Source organism: Chlorocebus sabaeus, chromosome 12, assembly GCF_047675955.1.
Source record: "Chlorocebus sabaeus isolate Y175 chromosome 12, mChlSab1.0.hap1, whole genome shotgun sequence".
Classification (NCBI taxonomy): Eukaryota; Metazoa; Chordata; class Mammalia; order Primates; family Cercopithecidae; genus Chlorocebus; species Chlorocebus sabaeus.
In genome coordinates this window covers 50,931,605-50,956,057 of record NC_132915.1, presented here as the reverse complement: position 1 = coordinate 50,956,057, position 24,453 = coordinate 50,931,605, and the positions used below count along the sequence as shown (strand labels likewise).

The following is a 24,453-nucleotide window of genomic DNA, read 5'->3' as shown; positions in this document are numbered from 1 at the left end:
TGATAGGCCCCGGTGTGTGATGTTCCCCTTCCCGAGTCCAAGTGATCTCATTGTTCAGTTCCCACCCACTTTTCTTTTTAATGTGGAATAAACTGAAATGTGTCAAAATCTCACCTTCATTTTTCTCAATAAATTAAACACCAATTAAAATTGGAGTTTATAGCATATTTGTTTACATTGCTTTAATAATTTTTAAATGCCTGTACAATCTTCCAGTGCTTAGGCTAGTCAGTCAATATGAAGTAATCATATAGCTGTGATTACTGGTAGGTAGATTCCGATAGAAAAAATCCTATATTTTTGTTTTATAGGTTTATAGGAAAAAATATTTGCAATGCTATCACCTTGCAGTTAGGAAATCTCTCTAACCTATAATTAGTTTCAAAATTCGGTTGAGAAATGCAATAATATTATTTAAAAATCAGTATAACTTTATATTCTGTTCAAAAGGCTCTCAAATATTCAAGGAACATAAAAACACTAGAAATACTACATTTTCGCAGAAAAGAAACATCAAACTCAATTCCCATCTGAATGTTAAAAAATGTTTGAAGCTTTAATTTGTTAGTCTTTTCAACATCTTTTAAATTGATCCTCTTACACATGCAAGAAACTATCTTAGAGGCTTTAGAAAATTTAAGGATGAAACAGACTCATGGGTATGTGGCTCAGGGGTAATAAGATAAATATACAAATAAATATTATTTTATGATCCAGGCAAAGATGGAATTATGTGAGTTCAAAGGAAGAATAAATTCTTCCCAGAAAAGAGAATCAGGGAAGATACCTGTGTGGAAAAGGGAGAATTTGAGTGTAGCATTGTGGCTTGCATATGATTTAGACATGTTATTTTATTGAAAATGATTGGTTGTTTCTCAATATCCATGCCTGGAGGCAGGATCCACCTTCCTGGGCAGAAACAGTATCTTTCCCTACAAGTCCCTTCACACACCAACTTTTCTAGGTCTTTTCATCTTCTGAATGGACTACCTACCTCTGAAATATCTTAAAATCTAATATTCAGTCCATTCAACATAACCTCCAATTCATCTAGGGAGCTTCTGCTTTCATCTTCATCTTTGCTTTGCTGTCATTAATATTTATAGGTCTTTAATGGAACAACTTTGGAGCTGAAAGACCTGAAGTCAAGTCCAAGCTCTACTACCTAGTAGCTGAAAAAGCTGCTAAGTTGCTTATTCATCCTAACCCTCAGCATCCTCATTTTCAAAGTGATATGTATTACTGGTAGTTCCCATATCACAGGATGGTTGAAAGTATTCAATTAGGTGACATACAAAAAGATTGTAGCATTCTGCCTAGCTTAAATAAAAACACAATAAATATTAACTTGTGTGTTATATATCTTATTATTACTATTTACCAAGTCCATTCTGGTCGTATTTTCTTTCTAACTCACACTGAACTATATGATTGATCATTTTCAAGCCTCTTTTATCAGAACTATCAAATCTCATCCTCTTGTCCTTCTGACACATACCGTGTAAACAACCAGACTTGGATAAATCTAATGGCTCATTCTTTTCTGTTCCTACTCACAGCCTGCTGAGTACTGCTGGATGAAATTACCCAGTAGTGGGTTTAGTACATTTTCAATGTTATAGCCTTCCACGATCCTGTGGCACTTAATGCCACAGGTCAATTATGTGACATATCTCTGGACAATTCTTCTCCTATTTAACGACTAAAAGCCTTTCCCATTCCTTTCAAGAATGACTGAACTTGTGAGACCCTCATTCTCAGCAGGGTACTTTGGCTATGAATTTGAAGAACCTTTTCGCAACGTCCTGCTCTCCTTCCCCAACAAGCTGTTCTAGGAATACCCATCCTTCCTGCCTCTCTTTCATAACTTATTGCTTACTTTAAAGGTGGCACATTTGTTGAACTTCAGTCTACTTAGATCTAGTTATCACTTCTTAATTACTCTTGCTACTTGTAGACTGTTCCTTCAATTGCCCACAAGTCTGGACATTTCTAAGGACCTTTTCTTTTCCATATTTCTTTGCTGTTTGCAATTTCTCCCACTGAAGCCACAAGAATAGTTAAGATTCTATACAAGTTCTGTTATCAAGGACCCTAAATCTCTATTTCTGTCTTCATGTAAATGGTGCAATGAACCTAATTTGACATCCTCCTGAAATCATATTCACCCTTTAATCAAGTTCATTTTGAGCACTGAAATTACTTTATTGTATCTATATCTTTTAATCACCAAAATCAATGAGTTCATCTAATTTCTCAGAAATCACACCTTCTTCTGATCTTTCACCTACCTCACTGTGAGCACTGGTTTAGTCTTTTTCTCAGGTCCTTCCACTTATGTCTCCCCTGATATGTACATGTTGCTTAGGCTCCATCCCAGGTTTCTTCCTTCTTATATATGCTCTCCCTGGAATGTCCCCTCTATTTCCATGACTTCTGTAGTCTATAGGCTAAGAAATACATTTCTTATTTCCAAATTTATTTCTTCAGTTCATTCCTCTCTCCTTATCCAGGTCATCTTTTCAACTGCTGATCAACCTCTTCACCTTGCATTCCAATAATGGCTAGTATTCATTCGGTCAATCAAAAATATTTAGTGAGTATCTGCTATATACCAGGCACAGTGTATGTACTACAGTTATGATGGAGATCAAGGAGACAGTATAGATGGGATGCAGACATACAAACAGGCAATATAACATAATGTGATACATGCTATGACAGAGGTAAGTTCAAAGGAGAGGGGAAATTAACCAGTCTTGAGAATGGTTGCTAACTTGAACCCCATTCTGCTCCCCAGCATAACACATGGCACATATTAGGTGCTTAATAAACATTTGTTAAGTTAAGTGGCATCAAAGGTAGAATTTGACAATGAGTTAGTATTACCAGGTGAAGGGACTCAGAGAGGCAGAAATTATTTCCTAAGACTAATAAATCTACAAAGGTTCAAGGGATAAAGGGTGTCTTGGATGATCTTGAGCAAGTATTTTGGAATAGCTGAAGTGGGACTCAGAAGCTCAGTATACATTAGTTTTCTTCTCTCCTTGTATAACAATTTTACATATATTGTTTCCTTAGTTCTCAGGTAATTATTTAAATTTGCATGCTAAGTATAATTATCCCAATTTTGCAGATTAGGAAACTAAGGCTCAGAGGGATTGGATGATTTACAAAGTCCCATAGCTAGAGTCAACTTCATAGTCAGTGTCAGTGATATGATCTGTGCAGCTGCATAGAATTTGTTTTTTGTAAGTGAAGTTAGATGGGACAAGGGAGCATATGCATAAGCAGATGGGCTACACACAGTGTGTGCTGTTTGCCATCCCATGAGCACAGAATTCTGTTGTGGAATGTGTGAGGTCAGTAAAACTCAAAATCAGTGTAAAGTAAGTGTGTCATATCTATGACTGAGCAAGCTTACTATTCAAATCAGAATTTGCTTTAAATGTAAAAAACGGGCAATGGTGTGCTAAGTAACACAAACAACCAAGAAGTCTTGTGTACTTATGTTACTTCCATGTACGAGCCAATCCTTTATGCTGAAAATTATAACACAGAAGGAAAGGGAAAGATGCACACTTTTTAAGAAGTCTTTCCTTATTTATTCATAAGTTGAAAGGAGAGAGTGTTGGCAGAATGTGAGTGTTCTATATCAAGAAATGAAATAAAACAATTGAATTAGTGCAGTGTTTTCACTGTTGTGGTAAGAATAAAATATATGGGTGTATTCAAAGTAAATGCTCTTATATTTGCATTTTAAACTGGTATTGCTCAATATAAAGATATATGATGAAATGATAAAATTCATGCCAATAATTTAAATTAAAATCTTCTTTATTTAGAACATTAAATACCAAATAAAAACACTGTAAGAAGCTGAAGAGGGTCTGTCAAAGGAAGAAGAAAGCTTTTATTTTAGTACTTTTAATGGCACTCTTTTTCTACCTTTTTAATAAGGGAGTCCACATTTTCATTTTGTAATGGGCCCTACAAATTATGTAGCTTACCTTGTCTGCAGCTAATAAATGATCAAGCTACAATTTGATCTCAGGTTTTCGGCATCCAAATTACACAACATACCATATTTCCTGTGATACTAACTATGTGGTGTTAATCCAGTGAGGTCTATGCATCATTCACCATTTTGACTGCCATAGCCATAGCGTCTCTTGTCTTTGAAAGATGAAACTATATTAACTGTAGTGGATGCTGAATGCCCTCACCAAATTTCCTATTCATGACTGAGACATTTATTGCCCCAGCTGCCACATTAGCTGTTGAAAGTTTACAAATGAGTCCCTGCCTCAGAAATGCCTTCGGCCAAAGAGAGCTCCTTGCCTCAATTTAGGACAATTCTGAAAGGCCATCCCAGCTCCAGAGCTCCCCACAGGACTGACTGTGGCCTTCATTGCTGTTGAATTGCAGATCAACTTCTTTCTCTGCCAGTTTTTCACTCTCTCCTGGGTCTTACTCCCAAAAGTACCACAATAAACTTCCAGCACATGAATCTTTGGCTCTGGGTCTCTCTCCCATGAAATCCAATTTAGGAAGTCAACAGTGGACACTGAATTGTAACAAATACGTCTTTCATTTTTCAAATGAACAATTTACAGTGTATTCATTTGCTAAATGTTCAGTTTTCTGCTTACTTTTACTATAGCCATAGCTGCAACTACCTTTACTTTTACTCATACCCAATGAGATTCTGTTATTTTAGTGTTTTTCACTGCGGTGTCTCTTTCTGTTGTTTGGCGACTGAGCTCTTGCTGAGCTAGAGAAACCAAAATTCCTAAACAAACCAGGAACCCCCTTTAAAACCAGTTTAAAATGCAGTTCCTGCTTTTTAAAGAATTTTTCTTACTCGAGGGGAGAAGTATCAAAGCCAGTCATTTGAGGGTGAATCCGTTATCCACCTGAATCGTTCTAAAGAAATTATTAAATATCCATGTCTCTTTGTCACCTTAAATGTTTTTGAGTTAAATTTACTCTGAAGTTTTCAACTTGAATTTTCCAAGCTATGATTTAAATGTTATTCTTTAAAGCAGATTTATTATGGGTCGGGTTAGCTATAAAAGTAATTCTTACTCATGTTCATTTCATTAAAAAAAATGAAATACATAAATGTCCCAGGCACAAGTTGGTGCTGCCCCAGAACAAGTCTGCTGTATACAATGACATTTATTATGAGTAAGTGTACATTCTGTAACTCATTTTGGAAACATTTGACTGACTCAACCCTAACTTTTGGCTACCAGAATTAGGAAGACAAAAATATAATAGCTTCTGAGTCATCAGGTGTGGATGAATAGATTTTGTAGTATATTTAAGAAAAGAAAATCACCCATAGAGAGGACATTTGATCATTTTTAGACCTTGTGGACTTTCCAACCAGTCCAGATCAAATCCCAGTTATTGGTAGTTAGCAGAGGATCAAGTATGCCACAAATATGGAAGAATCAGTATATTTTATTTTGATTTGATCATGGACAACACCCTTTCTTTTACTCTCTCTCCTTGTTCATGTCAGCCACACACATACACATGGATACACAATTAAACTCTATTCCGCAATGTTATCTGTAAATAAAGCTGAACTCTGAGTACAAAAACAAACTATTTAAAAACTTCTCATATCATAAGGCAGCTCTGAATGTCCAAAGTGAAACTAAAACAATTGAGTTGATGATGTGCTGGCCCACAGCCACATGTCTTCCTGAGTGCACAAGTGGCAGACACCTGGATGTGTAGTGCTGTGATGAGACAGCAAATTTTGTCATGTGTTAATACATGTGGCTTGTGGTCATTCACAGAACAATGTGGACTCCAAAGGGAGCCAAAAGTAGCCGCTTGCCAGGACTGTATCTCCCAAGGCCTAGAGTCATGCTATCAACATTTTGGCTATGAAGGGACTAAGTAAGGCAGCTGCCAATTGACCCCTCATTTATAAAGACACAAAACAAAAATCAATTTAGGTCCTAATAAAGCAGGCCAAGTGTGAGAATATCGGAAATAGGAAGCACTGGAGGCAGGGCGCAGTGGCTCACGCCTGTAATCTCAGCACTTTGAGAGGCTGAGGCAGGCAGATTGCTTGAGCCCAGAGTTCAAAACCAGCCCAGGCAACATGGCAAAACCCTATCTCTACTAAAAATACAAAAATTAGACAGGTATAGTGACATGCACCTATAGTCCCAGGTACTCAGGAGGCTGCGAAGGGAGGATGGCTTGAGCCTGAGAGGCGGAGGTTTCAGTGAGCTGAGATTGTGCTATTGTACTGCAGTCTGAGTGACAGCGTGTGATCTTGTCAAAAAAAAAAAAAAAAAAAAAAAAGAAAAGAAAAAGGAAGCACTGGAAAGCCCTGAAACCATATCAAGGGACAACTACTGCTCAGCTTTGCTGTCATAATGTGGTAATGTACAATGTAGTATTGCCAAATCTTAGGGGTATTAGAAATCAAATGTTATGGAATACATTACTTTTAAACTGTGTTTGGGTTAGCAGAACACATCATTTCCCAAGTCTTCATAATGGCTACAAACGGGTGCTTGCTACTTCTCTAACCTCCTTCCTACAGCCCGCCTACCAATTTCTTACTCATTCTGCCACCACCACATTGACCCAGCTGTTCCTGAGCTGTGCACTGCACTCTCCTGTCTCAAGGCCACTGTACCAGCACTTTCCTCACCAGGAGCACCCTTTCCCTACATAGCCACATAGCTCATTCCTTCATCTTCTTCATGTCTTTTCTTAAATGTCTTCACCTCAGTGAGACCTTCCTTGACCGCCCTATTTGAAATCGTATCCTCTCCCCTTACTTCCTTTCCTGCTTGATTTTCCTCAAAAACTCTTGTCTTCATGTAATATTATGAATTTTATTTATTTGATTTGTTTTCTGTCTCTTCCAACAATAGAATGTAAACTACTCGAAGACAGGGATTTTAGTTTATTTTGCTCATGGCTATGTCCCCAGTGCCTAGAACAGAGGCTGGCATATAATATAAACTTCATTAATGATTTTTTAAATGAATGAATGAATGAATACATAGATGAATCTGCAAGCCATCTTTGTTCTGTGGTTTGGGCTTCCAATTTTTGACATCTTATTTACATTGAAAATCTTACAGCACACCCAAAGGAAAGAGAGATGATATAGTTTGGGCAGTGAACATCTAAACTATTCCTTTCTAGGAAAGTCAAATAATCAAATGACATCATCCACAAAATTGCAGAGCATTTCTTTCAGTTATAATGTTCTACATAAGCAAGCTAAAGCATATGCAACCATGTCAAACTTATTAATCTCATGATATTTTATTCACTCCATTTTCATTCAATGTTTATTCAATAATCATAAGGCCTTAGAATTTAAACTGCTCAGAACAAGTCCCCTTACCCACAATGTTGAGATTCAGGTAAGTCTAAAATTAAGCATATTTCCTTTGCTGTTTGGGAAACGAAAATAAATATGAGAGAGGCAAGAGGGAGCAAAGATTAAGCCTGATCTTTGTGAAGGAAAAAAAGTTAATTCACGAAGATTATATTTTCTCTGAAAGACTCACCTTGCCTCTTTACTCTGGCCTACATGAGTCAAAATTTTGGATGCTATTGTTAAGAATTCAGGCATTTCGATCTCTCCTACTCTTTGCTCAGAAAAGATCCAGACAAAGCCAACTAAATTTACAAAATAAAATTCAGGTTGTGCGTGTATGTATGTTTGTATTCTCTGACATAAGAACAGACTAAACATACAGAACTCTTTGAGGACATAGGATAGATGAACATATGTTAATATACAACAGGTATCATGAGAAGCATGAAATATATTTCATGACTCCATAGTAAATTTTGTAAGTCATTGCTACAAGAATTTGTACACAATGAAAATATAAACATTTGAAAAAGATGAATTCGTACATAAAAATAGATCCTTAATAATTTATGAAATGTGAATTATTTGGATACCTTATTTGCCCCTTCGAAGTATGTGACAGGTAGGGTTTAGTTTAAAACAGAAACCTCTTTAGCTATTCAATAAGGAAGTAATTTAACTTAGGGTTTACAGAACATTGTAAGACAAAAACATCAGGGCAACTGCCACAAATATTCAGGAACTCAGGTAGGGCAGGAGTTGCAAGGAACCTTCATCACTTGTCTCAGTTGCCTGAGAGGCACCTAAGTAGATGATTTTCAGGCAGACCCCCAAAAGTCACTGGCAAAACCTCAGATCTGCTGTCTGCCAGTGACCCTGTACCTGCTCACTAACTCCAGTGCAATAACGGTGCCTTCTCTTCCACCTTCTCGTGCATGTGTTTCTTGTTAGAAGACCCTAAACCAGAGCACTACTTACAAGGAGTCTAGAAAACATAGCCCTTATGTTTCTGGGCCTTGCTTCCAGGGAGAGTAAAGAAGGCCCCATGCTGAGACACCAAGAGACAATCCTGCTCCAAGTTGAAACCAGTGGAAACAGTGTGCTTTTCCTCTGTTTTCTGCAAATGAACTCAATCCATTTAGGCTGAGGCAGGCGAATTCTAGCTTGACCCAGTATACCAAACTGTTCTTATGAAAGAACCAGGCATTCCCAGAACCACCGGTGGGTTTAATAATCTTTTCTTTATGGTGTTTTCATTCTCTTAAGAAGGCAATCCCAGTCTTCTTTTCACTCACCTTCACTGATTCCTTTAAAGAGTTAATTCTGCTGAAAGGTCTTGCTCTATGTGTACATCTCTTAATTGGCATCCCTACTAAGAATAGGGAGCAATGAGCAAAGGTTGTGGAAACAAGGGAAAATTAGTTTATGCAAATAAGGCAGAATGATATTTTACCAGGCTGACACTAAATTTATCATAGTAAACTTGATATTACAGTATAGTCTAGCAATTTTCCTCCTGTGTCTCTGAAACCTCCCTAGCCTGTGACTCAGTTTCCTACATTAAGGGGCTGTTGCCACTGTAGTTAGGGTAGTCAGAGGAAGGAAATGCTTGCTCACCTTTGCTGTGTTTGGAATAACCACTCCACATCAAAGAGATGACTCACTCTGCCCACTTGCCAGCTCTGAGCTTGCTTTCTACCTCCCACTACCCTTTCCTGGCTGTGCTGTTCTTGGCTGGAGAGACTTTTCACCAGCAAGTCCAGGTTTGTGGAGCCTGGCACACTTACCTCCCTGAATGATGAGGCTTTCCAAGGTGGGTTGCTGTACAGGTTGGGACCTGAAGGTGACCACCAGTTTGCCCAACCTACCATTCAAGGTGTATGACTCAAAGTCAAGACGCTGGGCTTTACTGCTCCTCAAACAGTGCAAAGGGAAATGAAATCATTTTATTTCCCCCTTCCTGTTAATAGTAAATATGTAAGCTGAAGATGTTATGAGTTCCTATTTTCACTGGATTTAGAGAAACATGTTGCTGCCTGGAATTCCAGAAGCCATCAGGTTCATTTCAGTGAACTCAACGGTGTTACTGTAGTGTGGGGCAGATGGTAAGTGCTCAGAAAACATTTATTCCTGATAGATATACCTCTATCTGGATGAAAACCATCTTGTGGTAAATAACTTCATGTAGACATTCTTAGACAGGGAAAATCCACACTTCCTTTAATAAAATCCACTACAAGATTCAATATAGAGGAAGATGTGGGTATGGAAAAATAAAGGACTTTGGAATTAATAGAGATAGATTTGAGGTTAGATGCTCTGGGCAACTCTCTTATGTTCTTATGAAATAATGCATTGTGTGCTAAAGGAGTCTGGAGTCAGATTGACCTGTTCTAGGATCTCAGAAGCCCACTTAACAGCCACATGGCTATTGATGCTTGACTTCTTTAATCTTCAATTTCCTCATGTAATACATAGAGTAATGATGAAATTTTCCCCATAAGCTTGTTGTAAGGATTAAATAAGACACTGCAAATAAATGTTCTAGACATAGGCCCTGGGACACAATTAGTATCCAATAAATTTTAGATATACTCTAAACTTGTTACTTAACTTAGAAAAATAAAAAATGAAACATGCCATACTCTGCTGCAAAGCGGTGTTACAGATTCTGTGAACATGAAGAAAATGCCTCCCAAGTGTGATTTATAAGCATTATCTAACTCCCTCATTGCCATGAGCCCATTCCTTTTCTCCAGCATTTGAATGTGGGCTTGCTGCTATTATCTTTTGGAGTAGTCCTTGAAAATTTGCACATAGGTTTAACAGACCAGCATTTAGAATGTATGCACATGCACCCTGGAACTTATGAAAAAAAAAAAGAATGCTTATAGCACTTGATTACTTCCATTAATGATGAGTATGACAACCTCGTCTGCAGAATCCTCAGCTACTTTGCCATTGAATGTTCACATTGCCAGCATTCCCTCATGCTTGGATATTTAGGGGAACTGAAATCAACTCCTGGTGGTAGATTGGTGGTCTTCCTTTGACAGACCCTCTTCAGCTTCTTATGGTGTTTTTATTTGCTATTTAATGTTCTAAATAAAGAAGATTTTAATTTAAATTATTGGCGTGAATTTTATCATTTCATCATATATCTTTATATTGAGAAATACCAGTTTAAAATGCATATATAAGAGCATTTAGTTTGAATATACCCATGTATTTCATTTGTACCAGAACAGTGAAAACACTGCACTAATTCAATTGTTTTATTTCCTTTCTTGATATACTGCACTCACATCCTGCCAACACTCTCTCCTTTCAACTTATGAATAAATAAGGAAAGACTTTAAAAAGCGTGCTTGCCCTATCTTTCCCTTTCCTTCTTTGTAATAGTCCCTGGACTGACACCTGTTGAAACCAGACCCTTCTAGGACGGTATTGGCAGTAGAATGACCTGACTATGTTAGAGCAAAGCTCCTCTTTCCCCACCTTTCCTTTAAAGCAGCCAGTTAAACTTCTTTGGCCTGCTCTGCTAAGTAATAATGCTTCTGGGGCATTTGGAGAAGAATTGGTGTGAATGGGTTTATATGGTACCCAGATGGCCTCACTATTACTCATAGTCAATAATGAAATTTCCGACCATTTCTTTTCTTTTTTTTTTTTTTAACCGATAATGTTTTATGACTTTTAATTGAAACATTGTTGGTCCTTACTTAAACATTTTGTTTTTCATATTTAAGAAAATTTTCTTTAGTAAGCTATCTATAGTTTACAGCAGTTTTGTAAAGTATACTTTTTTAAACAAAGATAGAAACATTTGATTTATATGCCTACTTGATTACTCTAAAATTTGAAAACTATTCCTTAGTATTCTTACATCAATATGGTTATTTGCATGTCTAATAACAATCTGCTCTTTCTTTGTGGCAATATACAACTGGTTATATTACCAAAATTTTGCATAAAATATTATATTTGAGCATGTTTATAGAACACCTGGCTTCAAGGGTTCCCAGCCTCACAGTGAGTAAATAAAAACTGTCACCGACCATTTCTACTTAATTCTAACTACCTAAAGGATTTGAACTGACATCTGCTATTGAGCTCATTTGAAAAGAGCATGTCTGAGTATTAGGTTTCACTCAACAAACATTAAGTGAGAACCATCAGTAAGGGAGTGGGCTGAAATAGAAGAAAATCCTTCTGGTTTCAGGAAAAGATCAATTTAGGTTCAGCCCCCAATTCTGCCACTACTATGTGTATAACCCTGAGAATGTTAACCTCAGAGCATCCCTTACTGATTTATAAAATAAAGTAATATCTCTTTTCAATGTTGTGAGGAATAAGAAATATTTTTGTGCTTAAAAACTCTTCGATAGTAATAAGTGTTTAATAAATGCCAGCTGTTATTAGTGTTGCTTTCTTATTATTTTGGACTTTTCTAGCAAAAGGAAATGCTCAGAGAAACCATCCAGTTCTTCTTTAGGTGTTCCTGTCCCATAAGGCTGTTATATTAAATACAGAAAATGGGTGGAAAAATGCTTTGTAAAACAACAAACATAGAGTTACTATGGTTATTTGGAGAAAAGTCACTTAGAGCCTGAGAAACACTGTAGACTAGGCCAAATAGAGAGACTTTCATTTATTAGAATATAAGACAAGAGGACAAGAAAGGAATTAGCTTAGGGCATAGCTGAGATAATGTTTCTCATCTGCTTCTTGGATTGATTCATTCTTTAATTGATGCAATTCTAAAATAAATTTTGTTTGGTGGTGTTTATGTGTACCTGTGTTCATTTGTGTGTGTATGTATGTGTGTGTGTACCTCTGTGCATGTACACACTATGTATTTTTATTTGACTGAACAACGTTCGTTTTATTGATCTTAAGTATTAGGACACAGGAAGGAAGGAGAAGAAAAGTTAGATTTTACTCTTAATATATTACTAAAAACTTCAGGAAAATTGAACATAATAAGAAAAATAATGAAGCTAAAAATATCCTAATATTACTAGCTGGATGCATTTACACATATTCTTGATCTATAAGGCTTAGAAAATTGCTTATATGAATACTCATTAATTCAGTCTATTCTTTATCTCTGAGTAATGGATAACCTTTTTGAAAAGTAGAATTTCTTTACTAACCTAGAAAAACCTACACCATTTGCAGAGCATTTATTCTCTGTAAGCTATCCTGACTAAAAGTCTGGCATTAGAAATTGACTGTGGCCACATAGGCCATGTGATAATGGGGTTATTAGATTACCCGAATAATTCTATCAGTAAAGACAGCCTATGTAAGCATGCAACTCAGTCCTCTGAGCCTTGTGGTTAAGTTTTATTTGCCTGCCTTTTCTGGGTAATTACTCAAATTTCCTCATCACTTGGCTATATAGACATGGTGAAGATTTTTAGCTGAAGCTCAGAGAGTTAAGAAAGCCTGATTCGCATAATTGGTATTCTGCCTTTAAAACATCTATTCATTAATGCTTAGCTTAATAATTTGCCTGAACTTGTCTTTTGAACTTTCTTGCGTGGGATGCTATTTTCCATCCGTGACTATGAGGTTTTAAAAGCCTACCTAGAAATATATAGCCTTCTTAAAGTCCTTTCTCCCTTCCTCTCCCTCTTCCTTTCTTGTTTTCTCCCTTCCTTTTTTTTCCTTCCAAATGTTTTAAATAAAATTATATAATGCTAGACCTTGATAGACCATGGAAATTGTCAGTCTTCTAGTTTTTCACAAACTTCATTAAATCCTACACATGAATTTTAATATCTAGTTATTTAATATTTTTTCTAAGTAGTTTTTTTTAAAAAAACCTAAAATATGCTTTAGATACCTTCTAAAAAACTATATTCAAGGATCAAGGATTTAGTAGACTATTTTTTCCTGATAAACCATAAAAGAAATATGTGTCAAGTCAAGTTTGGACGTACACCACTTAAAGTCATCTCACTTAGCTTTGGGAAATACTGTCCCAGCCTTCAAACGAGAAAACTGAGGCCCAGAGAAACGTAGTGATGTTTTCCAGAGGCCAATTAGGAATATAACTAATAGTTGAAACCATGCTTTGGGATTCTTAAATCCAGGCCTTTCTTGGTACAGCACACTGACTTGTGTTTCTTATCTATTTGTCAGGATTTTAAGAAATAATCACAAACTAAAATGCTGTAGAAAATCCATCAGCAGGCATGCAATGAAAACAGCCCGTCTTCCTATTTATTTTTTCTTTAATACTTCTTAGGTCACCAAGGTCCCACAGATACAAGACAGTGGTCCTCAACAAAAGTACTTATGTGGAGGTTCACAAAGACTGTCTAAGGGCATGGATAATGTTAAGGATGGTTTCAGAGCCACATGTATCCTGTGAATTCTTTCCTAAAAAAGAGTCTGTAGTTATGAAGAAGCCATGCTTTTCCTCCACCTGAAATCTTATTATGAAGATGTCTTGGAGGGAAAAACACTTCAGCTGGTGTAGGAGTGGAAGAGGGAAAGAGTTTCATGTCTGGGTAACAAATCATGGGGGGCTCTAATTCTTTGCCTTCTGCCAAAATGAAGAAGGGCTAAACAAAGTTTTTGCAGATCTTTAAAAATATTTTTGCATGACAGTAATTTTTTGCCACAAAAGCTGTATGAAAGTCCAAGAATTAAATGTCGTAACTGTAATTAAAAAGTGTTTTCGTTCTCATTTATAAATAAGGATTTTGTTTGTTTGTTTTAGCATTTAGCTCAATTAAAATGACAAACAAGAATAGAAGTAATATCAAACTCTAACTTATTCTAGCAATAAGTAACATTTGGATACAGATCTATGAGGGAAAAACCAAAACTCATTAAGAGATAATTTTATTCTTTTAAATTTAATGTATACTTATCAATATTTTAATATTTTAGTTATATTAAACAATTCAATAATAGAATGTATTTGGATACATTATTAATACATACTTACTAATAATAATTGTAATATTACACAGGAAATATTTTTTAACATTTACAACCTGTTAGGAAATTAAAAAATTATATTTCTTTTGCATTTTTGCTGCAAAGAAGTATAACAGGGTCATTAGTAGAAGATTTAAAAATAAAATTATATTTGGTGAATTAAATTATATGCAACTTGGATAAAACTTTATGAGAAAGGGAAATTTTAAAATAGGCTTAAAAAATAGAGGGAAGATGTAAAATTTCCAGCTGTTAATGAGTTCATGTATGGATTACTATTTTCTTAGATTTCTGATGACAGGAAATTAAATCACTCTCTCATCTAAGTTTCATAAGATGCATTTTAAAATTATATACCAATTTTAAAACAACATAAAAAGATCAATATTTAAGAATAGTTGAAAGTTACATAATTTGTAATATTTACATTTTGGACAAATTTTAGATGTCACTTTAAACTTTTGCAAACGGTTGTAGAGATTTTCATATTCTTTTAAGGAGTAAATGAAGTTTGGAGAACATTGCTTTCAGGGCTGGAATCAGTTTCCTGGCTGCCAAATGCTCCTTAGAGAATTCTCAGCCTGATACTGGTTTCCGGGGAATGAATACGGTGATTGTCGAAAGGAGCACACTATCATCTGGGTGCTGCCAGGATTCTTCGGACAGTCTTTCAAAGGTTCAGGACCCAGCTGAGCCTGGCTGCTCTGTAGTTTTTCTACCTGTCAGACTCATATCTGCAAAAAAGTTCAAATTCTGTTAGGAACAGCTGCACTAGTTATAAAGAAATCTTATTCAGCTCCCCATACCACTGTAGAATGTAACATCTATTTACCAGGTAAAATAAAATGGTTCTTTTCCACACTCTTATAAAAGTTAGAAAAATCCAAGGCAGGTAATTAGATTTTTAAAATCATGTGAATAAGAAAAACCGCAGCATGTATTTAAAATGATTGCACATACAAATGTGTACTTTCTAAAATATGTGTAACCATGACATTGTCGTTATTAAAAATTTGAAGTGTAATTTGGCATTAAAGTTTATGCTAAAGTTGTCTTTAAAATTCAGAACATAATACTTTGCTCTAGTAAATTACCTATCTAATTCTACTATTCCAGGGAAATACAAATTATTTATGACCTATTTCAGTAACATTATGTTTTGTATCACCAAAAGTTTATAATAGAAGATAGACATAAGTTTCCTTAACTCTCTTTTCTAATTTTTGTATTGTTTTTTGTAAAAAAAAAAAAAAAAAGAAGGAAAGCAAATTTTCCCATACATTTAAAATAACTGCACTTTTAAATAATTACAAAAGTATAAAAATTGCAAAAAAGGATCTTGTTGAAATTAATAGTCTCAATCAAGACTTAATAACATATTTCAACCTGATTCTAGGTTAGAAGCAGTTTTTGGCTTCAACTTCAGAGCATTATAAAATGTAAATTATAATCTATTCTATTAAATCTTGATTATATTCAGAAGTGTTGACCTCTTTTTCCCAATAGCATTTATACTCATTTTGGGAGAAATAAAACAAAAAAATAACAAATTTAACACTACATGTGGACATTTATACATTGAATTCTTCTACAGAGCTGAGAATCTGGAAATAAACACATTTCTTTGTAATATCATATCATCCTCAACAATTATAATTTTGCCTTATGTCACTCATATTTTACTTCCAGAATGTCTCAGAGAAGCCATGTAAACTATTATCTTTAGAAGAAAAGTAATAGAAAAACACTTTCATTTAAAAAATTTGTTTCTGTTCTAGACTTGTAAGGGATTTATGATAAATCCCATATTGCCTGGAAAGTCAGAAACTTGAGAAATTATTTGGAGCAATTAGGAAAAGCAATTATATCTAAGTATAAGTTGCTCTGGCAAATTGAAACAGGTCTTCAAATATTGTAAATTAAAAAAAAATTCCCAAAGTCCCCAGTTGTTTTACTTATATTACCTACTTAGATGAATTAATAATTTTAAAAAAACTGAATCCAACATTTTTACTGGTGTCACAGAGATGAAATAACCCATGATGGGCTCTGACCCATTGAAAAAAATCACAGGACTCATCCAAAGAATAGAATAGGATGACTTGATAGAAAAGATGGACAAGTAGGAGGACGTATTTGGATTTAATCTTAGTGTGGGTGCAGCATGGTATTTAGGTCATTTACTTAAGAGAAAGGAAGTGATGAGTCATACCTTGCCTTTTTGATAAAAATCACGCAGCAATTCATGCTTTATTCAGTGTTTAAATTGGTATATCTATTTATGATATTTACAATAACCACGTTCCAAGCTGATTAAGCTTTAATCACACCTGATTAAGCAAGTAGGCATGAAAGAGAATAAGTCATAATTATTACATGCTTACACATATCCTTAAAATATTCAGGGATTTAGAGTCACTTTCACTCTCTGTGGCTAATTTTACCCTACCTTCTCTACGGAAGATAAATTAACTTGTGGCATAATAAGGAAATCAAAAGTGCAGAAAATATTTATTTGATAGCCTCTTAGGTGTTACTCAGTAATCTGCTGTTTTCACACAGGTTAAGAAAGCTGTATTTCCCAAAAAGGTCAGGGAAAACTGAAAGTCAAAAAAGCTGTGCATTTAACTATCCCTTTCTCTACACATCCAACCAGAACAGAAGCCCTTAGCTCGCATACACAGCCATATGAAATCTTCTCACTTTCTGTGGGTTTGGGCAAGTCTGGTCTTCAACCCTTGGCTTGGCAGGCTGTGGGATAGAAGAATTTAACAAATTAAGCTCTGATACTTTGCTCTGGAATATTATCTTTAAATATGAATAAGAATTAGCTGAATCATTTGAAATTTTTAAATTTGTATTTGCTTTTTAATTTTTATTTTTTGAGATGGAGTCTGCTCTATCACCCAGGTTGGAGTGCAGTGGTGCGATCTTGGCTCACTGCAACTTCTGCCTCCCAGGTTCAAGCGATTCTCCTGTCTCAGCCTCCCGAGTAGCTGAGGTTACAGGCATGCCCCACCACGCCTGGCTAATTTTTGTATTTTTAGTAGAGTTGGAGTTTCACCATGTTGGCCAGGCTGGTCTTGAACTCCTGGCCTCAAGTGATCTGCCCACCTCGGTCTCCCAAAGTGCTGGGTTTACAGATGTGAGCCGCCACATCCAGCCCATTTGGATGTTTTTAAGGTGTGAACAAAATATCTGCTGAAATATCTTTCTAAATATCATTAATGACAACTTACAATCTTTAGCTTACTTATAGCAATGAAAATAAGAAAACAATATATTCTCTTTACATTTTTATGTTTGACGTTAGATTTCAAACATTTTTAAAGTAAAATACCAAAATGTGTGGTATTCTGTTTCATTCTGTTTCAAATATAATAAAAATAATGCTCGTAAATGTTACTTAGCTCCAAGATATCGTAATTGAAGAGTGACCCTGTAGATACATTCTAGGAACATTACGAAATGTATAAGAACACTTGCATATAAAGTTCATATAAAGTTGAGAGCATAGTGCTATGGAAGTTTTCTGTGAATTCTCTTGATGGATCTAAACTCCTAATAAATATGGATTCAAAATAATGGAAAAAAGGGAAAAGAAAAATGCCCCCTTTTGCAAAACAATAACAATAACAGCAACAACTTATTTTAAGACCCTTATTGGTTTAAGCACATGCAATTTAACTTTTACAAAGCAAAGGTTCCACTAGGAATAAAGGAGAAAACCCCAAACCTTTGAAAAGTGAACTCAGAAGTTGACAAAAAATTTCATTTTTTTCCTTTCCTCCTTCTCTCCCTCCGTCTTTCTTTTCTTCTTTTTTCCTTTCTTTCAATATAAAGCCTGCATTCTCCCGTCCTTTTATCACACTTGTGGAGAGTATTATAATTGTCGTATTAGTTTCTCAGATATTACAAATATAAATGAAAATAAGTATCACTATGATATTTAGTAAATGTCTACACAGGGATTTTCCAAAATGATTATTGCTGCCATGTCCATTTATGTTTAACATTCTGCTTAGAAACACTTTTCAATGTAGAAACTTCACTGGAATGTTGTTGCTCATGGTTCCCCCTCATTGGAGGGTTCTACCTGGTTCATTCTGTCTTTCATTCCCCCTCCTACCCAGTGATTGTGTGGGAAATATTTTGACAAGTCTAATGCTTTCCATTAAACTACAAAGCACTTAACTAACAGCAGCACAGTAAGAGAATAAAATCACTTTTAAAGGCTTCACTATTTGTCAGTTTAAAAAGTGTCAGATTAAAAACCTGATTAGTAAGTTTTTTACCTAATAATTTCAATAACTGACATGCTTGTTGGCACATTGTATAATTTTTATTTTATTTTAAAAATATTTTTGGCAAAGTTTGAAAAGAATGAATACCCAGTGCTCATATTGTCTGTTTGGATAATTCACACACTTTTTGATTTTAAATCTGAAGTAGTATTATCCTGTAACTTTGAATTTAGACAGGCATTCATCTCATAATTTCAGATGATGGCATTAAATCGGAAGGAAAATTATGTTACAAGGTGAGGCACATTACGTATTTCCATTTCTCCTGCTTCCTATGGCCATCATGCCTCGATGAAACTAAACTTACAGAGTGCTAGAGAACAAAGACACATAAGAAATCACTTAATGACATTTCTTCTCTTTACAGATGAGCAAACTGAAGTTCAAGGAGCCAGTGAGGTTTTGTACGAGGGCTTGAGTTTGGGAGTCAAACAGAACCAGGTTTGAATTCTGTCTTAGTAACTATATAAACTTAGACAAGTTACTTGAGTTTGCTGATTCTTGGAATTTTCTTTCATGGACTGGAGATAATAATAATTACTTGCTAGGAATGCCATGGAGGGTTTAATTAAAATTGTGTATTTTAATGCCTGGTAAGCAGTAGACAGTTGGTGCTTCTTAGCTCTCTTGACTTCTCAAGGTAACAAAGTAAATTAGTGACAAAAACTTTGCTTTACATGATTTTGAGCAGAACACACTTCTATTTTATGCTACTTCTTTCATAATTGGCTATGGAGTCCCTAAGGGAGCTTCAGCTTCTGGAATCGAAATCCCTCACCCTGCCCGATTCACCACTTTTGTCAACAAATGAAGCATCTGGAGCCTCTATGGTTTGTCCAAGTGGAGATGGGAGATGCAGAAATCACTTCCTAATTATGGATGACCCCTGACTCAAGCTGAGGTAATAGTCCTAAACTGAGGGTGTGCCTGCTTGGATTATCAATGACAGCTTGTTACTCACTGAGTAATATATTATGGAATTAATATCCAAACCTTTATCATAGACCTTATTATGCCAGAAGTTATTTACTCATAGACCCTTAATGACATAGTTGCCGAAGATTCCCAAAACCCCACTTTTTTAATTCCAGTAAATTTCCATTCCCCCTTTCCACCAAGTAATTTGAAAGCTATACTTTCTTTTTTTCCCCATCGTAATTCATTCATATCCACTGTTCTAACAGTTGTTTTTGTAGGCTTTTTAGAACTTAGTTTTCCTACAATAAACATCTCTCAATCCTTGAATGTTTTCTTGGTTCCCTTCCAGTATTTCAGCATGTAACAACACCTTCTAGTTTGTTGCCCTAGCCGAGAGGTTGAAAAGCTACAGCCCTGTAGGCCAAATCCAACCCTCTGCCTGATTGTATATGACTAGTAAGCTAAGAATGGTTTTACTATTTATAAATGGTTGAAAAAATTTTAAAAGAAAAATATTTCATGGCACAAAAATTATGTGAAATTCAAATTTCAATGTCTATAAATAAAGGGCAATTGTAACATAGTTGTACATATTACATATTGGCGGCTATGGCTGCTTTTGCACTACAGTAACAGAGTTGAACAGTTATAACAGAGACCAGAGACCATAGAGCCTGAAACACTTAAAATCCTTATTATCTGACCCTTCTTATAGATTTGTTGACCCCTGTCAGACTCTCAGAAGTCAGCTCTCCCCCTAACCTTTAAAACCAATTTTGTCAATTGTACTTGGATATATTTCTCTAATCTGCCTGTCTCCATCCTAGACAAGCTACCATCACAGTTCACATACACTACTATAATTGTCTCCTAAATGGGCTCCTAACATATATTTTTAGCCCTCCAATCTATTTACCATGCATAAAGAAAATTGTAAAATTTGATCATACCAGTTAATCATACTGCTTAATATCATTCAATTCCTTCCCATTGCTCTTAGAATAAAAACCCAAATTCTCTTTTTTTTTTTTTTTTTTTTTTTTTGAGACCGAGTCTCGCTCTGTTGCCCAGGCTGGAGTGCAGTGGCATGATCTTGGCTCACTGCAACCTCTGCCTCCTGAGTTCACGCCATTCTTCTGCCTCAGCCTCCCAAGTAGCTGGGACTACAGGCACCCACTACCACACCCGGCTAATTTTTTTGTATTTTTTAGTAGAGACAGAGTTTCACCATATTAGCCAGGATGGTCGCGATCTCCTGACCTCATGATCTGCCTGCCTTGGCCTCCCAAAGTGTTGGGATTACAGATGTGAGCCACTGCGCCCGGCCAAAAACCCAAATTCTTAATACGGTTTTAATAACTTTAATGGCAAAAACTGCAATTACTTTTGCACCATTGCAACCTAGTACTTAGCTCAACCCTCTCATATCAAGAACAATGTGACTTTGATGCCATCGCTTATGCTATTTTCTACCTATTCTTATCAGCTATCATTTTGTCCCTATGCTCTCCCACTTTTCTCATTTATAGTGCACATGTTCAGGAGTAGACTGTTGAGTTACTTATACTCCTCTGTTTGGAGCAACTTTCCATTATTTTTTCATGCCAAGTATCTCTCTTTTTTCTTTTCTATTTTACCTTCAATTATTTTAGTACATAGCTCTCAATCCTTTTCTCCATTACATCCCATCATCAGTGTCAATGATTTGATCATCCATGGTGCTGACTGTTGTGTTTGGTCTCATTGTACTTTATCCTTCCCAATAGAAGTGACACTGCTCCACCTCAAAGTTCGTGGGCTCCTAAATTCCCCTTTGTTGGGCTTTTTCATTCCTTCACTCCAGTCAGCTCTCTATCCTCATTATAATTTTTCTCTTGAATGCTTCAAAGGTCTCTTAATTAACACTTTGAGTCTCATGGTGCCTTTATTGATATCCTAAATGACTTTTCATGAGTGGGTCACAGGATAGCCATGAACACAGTGTCAGCCACCAGCCATGGGAAGCTCATGTTGCCTTCCACTTCCGCACTTAATCTCAGGAATCCAAGCCTTGGTTTATTACAAACTTATGCTCACTGACTTCAGCTGGACTCTCATTACTGCCTAGCAAGGGTATGGTGAATCACTCATCATTTTTCTAGAACTGAACACCTCTCTCTAACTTTCTCCATGAGAACTGATAGACCTAATAGTCTTCAGCTTCATCTTTGCTCAGAAACCTCAGGCCTTTATTGTTGCTTTAGCATCACTTGCTTCCACCCCAGATCTCTTTGGCTCTATGTTTTCCTTTAGTCTCTACCTGCCTCCTATCCCTTCTCCAAATTTCTGACAAAAAAGAGACTTCCTTTCTTCTATATTTCTTCTGTGTTCACATATTCAACTTCTAGAAATTGTTTTTATTTTTTTTTAACCATTTCATCCTCAAATTCTACTTCTCCTGGCTTTTTCTCCTTGCCTACAAACATTTTTAGTCCTCACCTAGTCTATAATCTCTTCCCTCAAATCTGTTATATTCAAAACTGTCGTTTTATCTTTTTCTTTCTGATGTTTTAAAAGACTTGCCTCCATGTCTCACTACTAGCTTACTCTCAACTACTACCCATGAGCTTCAGTCCCAACTGGTAGCTGAAAATGCTGTATTTAAGGAGGGTAGTGACCTGTGATCTCAAATTACAGAGAACTATTCTGAGTTTTTATCCCTTTCAACCAATCTGCAGCATTGATCACCACTGCGTACGTCCTGCCTTTGCATGAGTGACAATAATTGATTCTTCTCCTATCCCTTTGACTGCTTCTTGTCAATTCTCCCCTCTACTGTAGCAAGTACGCCTATTTTGCTTAATATCACAGGTATTTGTTTCTCCCTCCCCAAACCCGTGGCTTTTCCAGGTTGTAAACTTTGCAAGCAGAACTTCTCTTTGATTTTCTGAAGCAGAGTCTACCATAGGGAATAAAATAAACAAATTAAAAATAAATATTTATTGCATTGCATGAAAGAGTTACATTTTAACCTTTTTAAAACAGATCATTTGGCATAGTCTCAGCATGGTATCTTACGCAGTGAAATAATTTGAGCATAAATAATCGATACCAATTTTTATTTGTAGTACAGACCATGAAGCAAAAAGGATTGCATTTTTAGTGTATAACAAACATTATTTAAATCTTTTTCTGTTACTTTCACTTTAATTATATTTTTCAAAACAGCAGCTACTCTTTAAAATCTCCCTCTTTTAATTCTCTTTAATTCTGGAGATGATAGATAAATTAAATAGAATAGATTTGGGTATATTTGTCTATCTTGTACCTCTTTCAACCATATGGGTTTTCTTTCTATCTGTCTCCCTTTAGAGTAAATTGCTTAAGAAAGGTACCAGATTGATAGCTCTGGATGAGAGATGATGGATCCTATTCAAAGTCATGTTTTCTAATGATATTTTCTTACTTCCCAAGAATACATTCTTATTTATTTTCCAAATATTTCGTACAGACCAGTGGACCTTCTTTAAGGCCTTGATTTTTTTTTTCAGGTTAAATGCATGTAAGTAGTAATTTTCAGAGATATGAGAAGGTAGTGGAGAAATAGAAGATCAAAAAAATCTACACATAATAGAAAGTAAGTTTTCACCAAAATTATGATGACCAGCAAGTAACCAAAGTTAAGGACTCAAATAAGAGCCCAGACGTCTTAGCATGCCACAGTTAGCAGTGACGTATATGACAAAAAATGCACAACTAATAATGTGTCAATGTTTGCAAAGGCCTTATTTTATTTATTTATTTATTTATTTATTTATTTATTTATTTATTGAGACGGAGTTTTTTACTCTTGTCGCCCAGGCTGGAGTGCAATGGCATGATCTCAGTTCTCTGCAACCTCTGCCTCCCGGGTTCAAGCGATTCTCCTGCCTCAGCCTCCCAAGCAGCTGGGATTACAGGCACCCACCACCACACCTGCCTAAATTTTGTATTTTTAGTACAGATGGGGTTTCACCATGTTGGCCAGGCTGGTCTCAAACTCCTGACCTCAGATGATTCACCCACCTCAGCCTCCAAAAGTGCTGGGATTACAGGCATGAACCACTATGCCAAGCCTGCAAAGGCCTTACTTTTAACTTTTCATAAATCATGGAGGATTTAAGATTATCTTTCTAACAACATTTCTTCTACTCAATTGCATTATACTACATTTACTTTGGGAGAGAGATAGGTTGGCTGGGAAATAACACTTTAAGAATCAGTATTTAGCACATTATATAGCCTGCCTTAACTACATTGAAACCTAAGAGAAACTTTGCTGATATACTAAAAATAGTTGCAAATGAATGAAAAGTTTGGTATTTGATAGTAAGGCAGGACTAGCTACATACACCTCTCTTTTACTTGGGAAAATATATTGATGGGGCAGCTGAGTCACATTCTCATTCTTCCTTGAACCTCACCCCAAACTCAGGGGTAAAAACCTTGTGATAAGGCAGGGTGAGACAAACCACATCCTTTTCACTTTCTTTTTTTCTTCCTGCCCAAATGGAACAGATAGAACCCCAACTAGCAGCATAGTGAGGTAGCAACCCTCAGGCATTTGGACCAAAACTAAACACAGGTGAGACAGAATCAGGGAAGTTCTTTGTCAGAGGGCAGATACTACATTTGGACCCCACTTTATTGCAGGAGGCATGAATCTATTAAATTCAACATTTCTTATTCAATGGGGTAGATATTATCCAAATATCACCTCTGGTACCTCTTTCTGGGGTCTTACCTGTTCTTCATGTTCTATCACAGAATAAAACTTGATGTAGATAGCTTCAAGTCTAATTACTTAGTAGAATAAATAAGAAAACCCTACTTAGTTTCAGTTATTGAATTTACTAAACCCACCCCCTCTTCAATGAAAGTCATATA

At 35.9% G+C, this 24,453-nt stretch overlaps 1 long non-coding RNA gene across 2 annotated transcripts in view; it reads left to right on the top strand.

Annotated features, from left to right (window-relative positions):
• Positions 1-24,453, top strand: part of LOC140712942 (uncharacterized) — a 146,105-nt gene that overhangs the window by 104,304 nt on the left and 17,348 nt on the right. The window contains exon 4 of one of the 2 annotated variants that reach the window (XR_012094804.1): positions 18,998-19,071. The exons of the other annotated variant lie outside the window; for it this stretch is intronic. This is a non-coding gene — a long non-coding RNA (uncharacterized lncRNA). The remainder of the gene's footprint in view (positions 1-18,997; positions 19,072-24,453) is intronic. 2 annotated transcript variants of the gene reach the window in all.